Source organism: Buteo buteo, chromosome 17 (assembly GCF_964188355.1).
Source record: "Buteo buteo chromosome 17, bButBut1.hap1.1, whole genome shotgun sequence".
Lineage (NCBI taxonomy): Eukaryota > Metazoa > Chordata > Aves > Accipitriformes > Accipitridae > Buteo > Buteo buteo.
In genome coordinates, this window is record NC_134187.1 from 26,930,853 (window position 1) to 26,936,956 (window position 6,104).

Here is a 6,104-nt window from a genome sequence, read left to right on the forward strand (position 1 = left end):
TGCACATCTGCTGCACCTTCTACGGGACCAAGAGTCCACCCAAACAACAGAGAAAGCACCAAAGCTGACATGACTTCAGTGTAAAATTTCTGGAATAAAATATAGGTAGCAATAAGCTGGATCAAAAATTAAACAGGGTGAGGTCAATTATGTTAGCAACCCATGTTTACTTGTATCACCTCCTTGCTCTGACATTTTGGATTCGTTTGCCTTCCTGTTAATTCAGCCTTGCTAGCCATGTCAGGTTCAATAGTCTCTTCTGTGTCCTCCTTCCACCTCCATCTTATTTTCCTCTTTCCTATTTACATGAAACATCCTTCAGAAATCTGTTTGCCTACCTCTTGCCTTGTAAATGCTGCTGGAAAAAATCACTTCCATCACTTTGCTTGAGAGAATTAGCTTCGGACAACTCCATGCATAACTGCATGCTACTACTGGATGGCTAATGAGAAATTGATTTTAAATCCTGAATATTTGCTTGGTGCCTTTGAAAAAACAGTAGGAAGCACAGTAGCCTTTCTGAACAGCTTAGGGTCTATATTTAGACTTAATGGAGGAAGGAAATGAAGAGGAAGAGAGGAAGTGAAAAGTTAAAAAGACAAAGGTTATAAAACAGTGAGGTGGTTACTCAGCACATATGAAAACTTTGATGGTTGGGGTTGTGGCAGTATGTATGCCAGCGCACATGCATGTACCTGTATGCATAATACCAAGGCTCCTACTTGTACAGGAACTTCTACTTGCATAGTAATATAAGTAAAATTCATCTCAGGTAATTGAGCTCAAGCCTTTTCTCAGTTCCCACACACAAGAAGTCATTATAATTCCCATCTCTTCTCCTTTCCTTCCTGTTTTCCTCACTTAGGTCCAACCTAAACTTGCCCTGCCAGCAACTCTGTCTGCAGCATTGCAGCATCGCTAGGTAAATATTTAAAAAACTGAACTTTTTCATTTTCTGGACATACTGATTGGATTGAGTAGGAAGCTATGCCTATAGCCAAATGAGGACAGACTGATGACTGTATGAGTTGGGGATTTCTGACGGGAAAATACTTGCGTGGCATTCATTACTGAAAATTAAAATGTGCCAGTCTTTGAAAAGCCATTGTTGAAAACTAGAATAATTAGAGTGAGTTATGGCAGAATTGCTTGAATCTCAAAGAATTCCTTGTAGCTTCATCCTCTTTCGGCAGATGGGAAGCCCGAGGCTGCACTGCTCTCGTTCGCCGGAGCAGCTCTGGGTGCAGACACGGGTGTCTCCTCATTTTACCTCCATCCAGTACCACTGCCTTGAATTTACCAATAACATGAGTGACTTGGAGAGTCCATTTCCAGGTGTGTAAACTGGGTCTTGTTTAGTACAAGCACATACTGACCGAAAATCTTGTTTCTATTAAGTGCCTGTAAAATTGTCACTTTTGATGTTGCAGATCTTTTTATATAATGAACAGCTTTTCCCTATGTATCAGAAATTACCAACTTTTACCCTGTATTTGAGACACCCAGCTATTTTTTATCTTGAAGTAGTGGTACTTGGAGCACCACACTGTGATAAATGTCAGTACGTAATCAACAAATAACAAAAAAAGATTAACCATTGCTCTTCATGTGCAAAGGCCAGTTTCAAACCCATCAGCCATGGTCTTCTCAATTGCTCTGTTTGACTTGCTTTTCAAAGTAAAAATATCTCAGTGCTTTCCAAGGTGGAACAGAGAGTCAACTCTTACAGTTTGGTAACAGCTTTGTTGAAGTCCCTGGATGCTTGCTTCCAGGAGAAGCTGAGGACTCGGTCTTTAAGTGGACAAGTCAATAAGACAGCCAGGGCTAGGGGTCACGGTGCGCTCAGAAACTCCTCGTGATGTTTTCTCTAATTAAAAGCATTGCAAAGATCAATATAAGCCATAGGGAAGCAGGTGGTTGCTTCCCTACACTTATTCTCATGCTGATAACCCTGTCAGCCAGAGAAGTGCTGTAAAGGTGTTCTGAACACCTCAAGATTCATATCCTCTGTTCCTCCTCTTCTGAGCAGGGCAAGGGCTTTGGGAAAAAAATAAGGAGCTAGAGGAAAAAAACCTGGGAAGATCAGAAACCTGTTTGTCAGCAGATTTTGCTCTCACATCCTACCTAAAAAGCTTTTAGGAGGACAGCATCTATCACTGGGTATTTGACACTTAAATAAGTATACTGCTGGGTTTTAGTTATTTCACTGACACCCACCTCTGGCTCAGATGGTCCCTGCATTGCAAAGTCTTAGTGGTGGTGGGAATATTCTGGAGAAATGTCACTGTACACAATCTCTTTTCAGCCAAGTAACTCACAGCAGAGCCTCTCTGCCATTGTCCAAGGGACCACGCCATCATCCTTTGATGCTTCAAATGATTGGGCAGAGACAGGATCACAAATCATAGATCTAAAAGTGTGTCCTTTCCACTTGCTGGGGAGACATGAGCTGCAAGAGAGAACCGTGCCTCCCTCTGCAGATTTCAAGAATGGATGTTCCACAAACTAGGTTTTTTTTAAACTTAATTTCCTTATGGTTTCATTGTACACAGTGTGCAGACTTAGAGCAATAAAACTGCCCAAACAATAAAGTATTGAACCTTTAGGAGATTATAAACAAAATGAAAGTTTTGCCTGAAGCATTTTTGTCCTTTTTTTTTTCCCCACCTACCCCACAGATGTGGCCAGAGAGCAAAAAGCAATGAAAATGAGAGTAAACCAGAGGACACCTTTGTGTCTCATACATGTTCATACTTTTTCTTCTAGCAGGGCTTCTACACTATATATTGGTTTTAGCTCTCTGCTGAAAACCCGTGGGCACAAGTTGTACCTCTTACACTGGTCTTCAAACCTACTTTTCACAGACTTGTGTTTAACCCCCCATTTATTGCATTGTTTCATTCACCCCTCTGTGGGATTTTTAAAACAAAAGCTGTACTGAAATATATTTTTCCTGAGGAGTATCCCTTGTTACAGAGCTAATATTTTGAAGGTTATATATGTGTATATAGACGTATATACATACAAACACACGCTTATTTTCCAGCTTGATCAGCTCTAGAGACATCAGGGATATTCAATGATGATCTACAATTCAAAAGAGTTTACTTTCTCAGTAGATGAACATTTACAGTCTATAATCTTTAGGTTAACAGGCAATATCTTATTCAGTTCACAAGCCAATAATTTGTTTGTATTATTTTCAGATCAATTATTTATAACAAAGTTAATCTCATGACCTTGAGACATTAATAGCAAATGAAGTTGATAGCTGACAGTCTGAATTCAATCAACATTTACTTAATTTGCATTTCCTTGAGCAAGCACTATTAAACCTCATGAAAAAGAGTGAGCATTACACTTGGATATACACTCGCATAAGGTCTGACGCACACCTGCTTTTACTGACCTAGTAGCAACAAAAAGAAATAAACAACAGCAGATGTGATAAATCTCTCGTGCTCAGTTTCGAAGTAAAATGTTAAAAATCATGGCAGGGATTTGGAAATTGAAGACTTAATCCTTATATTTTGCAAACAAGCATATCTTGAGAAGACTCATTGTGCTCAACTCTTACTGATTTTTAAGGGAGAGACATAAATACTTTTCAAATCTGTAAAGCCTGAAAATTACTTGTGTAATTTTGGAAAGGACGCTTTCGGTCACATAATGAGAGTTCCAGGGTTCACACGTGAGTCTGCACTTCAGAAAGGTCATCTTTCTAGGGAATAACGTACTGAATTTTGGTCACATGGACAACTTGGAGAGCTTATTTTGAGAAGAACATCAGGAATCTATAGACGTCTTTAGATGGCAAGTCTTAGAAAGTCTGACTAATAAATAAATTAAATAAAAAATAAATTTATATGTGAGAACAGGAATAATGTATTTGTTTCTCTTTTTCGAAATAAATTTTAATTTTTCCTTCCCCAAGTTCAAATACCTTTTATTAATTAATAAATTCTCTTCCTTTGAATTGTAAATAACTCCATTACCACGATTGCCTTGGGTTCCAGAATTATAGGAAACACAAAAGACATGACCTTGCAAACTTTAGCTACCTCAAGTTTCAAGAAGTATACCATGAAGCATATTTTAGTGTGCTCTTTCACGAGTAATTGAATACTTTTTTCCTCTTGCTTGAGAAGCAAGAACCATTATGCCCTTGAACCCTTTAGAAATTGTTTTAATGTGAGAGGAAATGTAGGTCAAAGCATTTATGTCATAATACTTGAATACATGCCTACAAATCTCTTAATTAAACAGGAAGAAGAATCAGAGAAGAGAAGATATTAGTCCCTCCATCTGCCTGAGGCAGCCAAAACGAACATTGGCATATTTTAATTCCCTGCCAGCAGCAAGCCAAATTTGCAGTGCTTTGAAGTGACAAACAAAATAAGGTGACAACTAAAAGCGTTGTAAAGCCCAGGCGAGCATTTCACGCAGAGTACCATGTTTACCTGCGTCTTTAGTCTTTGAACGCAAATGTCAGAAAATTACAAAAGCTACAACCCTCTGTTATTTACGTGAGCGAAGAGCTGAGTTTGCCCACACAGGGCACCGCGGAGGTGAGGCAGAGGCTGTGCCAGCACAGTGCTCAGCGCGCGGTGGAGGGGGAACCTCACCTGGGGTTTTTAGTGCTTCCCAACGACTGGATGAACCCCTGACCAAACACTCTGTAGGTATCCCCTATCCTCCCTGGAATTATTTCTATTTATTTATTTCAAGTGTGGAGCTCAAATCTAGAGGTAGAAGACCTGCATCCTGTTCTGACTCATGCACTGTCAGGTTAAATAATTAGAAAATCCAGTCCCAAAATCTTTTCTCTTGATGTTGACGAATGACCACGCCAGGTCTTGGTGAGATTTCTGTTACTGGCAGGTGACCAGTTAGCGAAACTGAAACATCTTTGTGAATATCACAGAAAGGGAAAAAGCAAAAAAGTCTCCCCCCACTGATCCTTCTGAAGTCCCTTTTCAGGGGGGAGCAGACTGTTGTGGCAGGGAGAAGCGCTGAGGAGGCAGGAAAAGGGACCAGTGGTGTGAATTGTCATTTCTCCAGTGGAAAACACAAAATGACATAGAACCATAAGAAACAGGAATCTGACCTTATCAGTATGGTGAGTTAATAGCTCTACTCCTGTAAGCACTTCTGAGAAGTCTCAAGCAAGTCCAGTCTGCAGTGTTCCTCATCTGATGAAAATTTCATGCACGCGACAATGGTAAAAGACCCGGTCTTCATTTTTTTTCCTCATTTCCTGAAAGAAATTCCTTTCCTCCCCACACTTCTACCCATGCGTTTATGGGTACAGCATAGCAATAGCATCACTGCATAGTGATACTCCAGAGGAATGTTCAAGCAACAGCCAATTTTGCATTTATAATGAGATTGCTAAAGTATCTGAAGTGCCATAGTTCAAAGCCTGCTCAGATATCTCTGTTCTTTTGTGTTGGCAAAAGTATAGACACAACCATAGAAGAGATGACAAAACTGGCATATAAGCCATTCGTGGTTTCTGAGGTTTGGTACCCATGTATTAGTTTGATACCAGTCTTCATATGATAACTGATTATAGCCCATGGGTTTTGTGTATATATAATATTTATAGAACTAAATTTTTAAAAAAATATTTAATATTTATGTGTTTGACCTGACAAGGTACTAAAACGCCTCAGAAAAAAGGTCATATTATAGACAGCTCTGGTCTTGCAGATGGTTCCTTGCTGACTTCCAAACTTAAGAACGGAGCGTTCTTTGAGGTTTACTTTAGCTACTAATCAATTATATGAAGTGATACTTAGGAAACATATAATTAATTTGCTTTCAGTATGATGATGATGCAGGCATAAAAGGATCATCAGCAGAAGAAAGGGTATAGAAAAGAGCAACCCAATGACAGATTTTCTCAAATATCTTTTTGGTTGGTTTTTTTTTTCATGTACATGATGCATATTCCCTGTATAGATGAAAAACTAGAGATGAATCATAAAATAAAAGTAGTGGGAATGAATGGGTCCTGCTTGCTTTAAAACGCAGTTAATAATGTATTCATTACTTCCAGCTATTACTAGAGCCTACAGCTGCTACATCTAAATAACACTGAG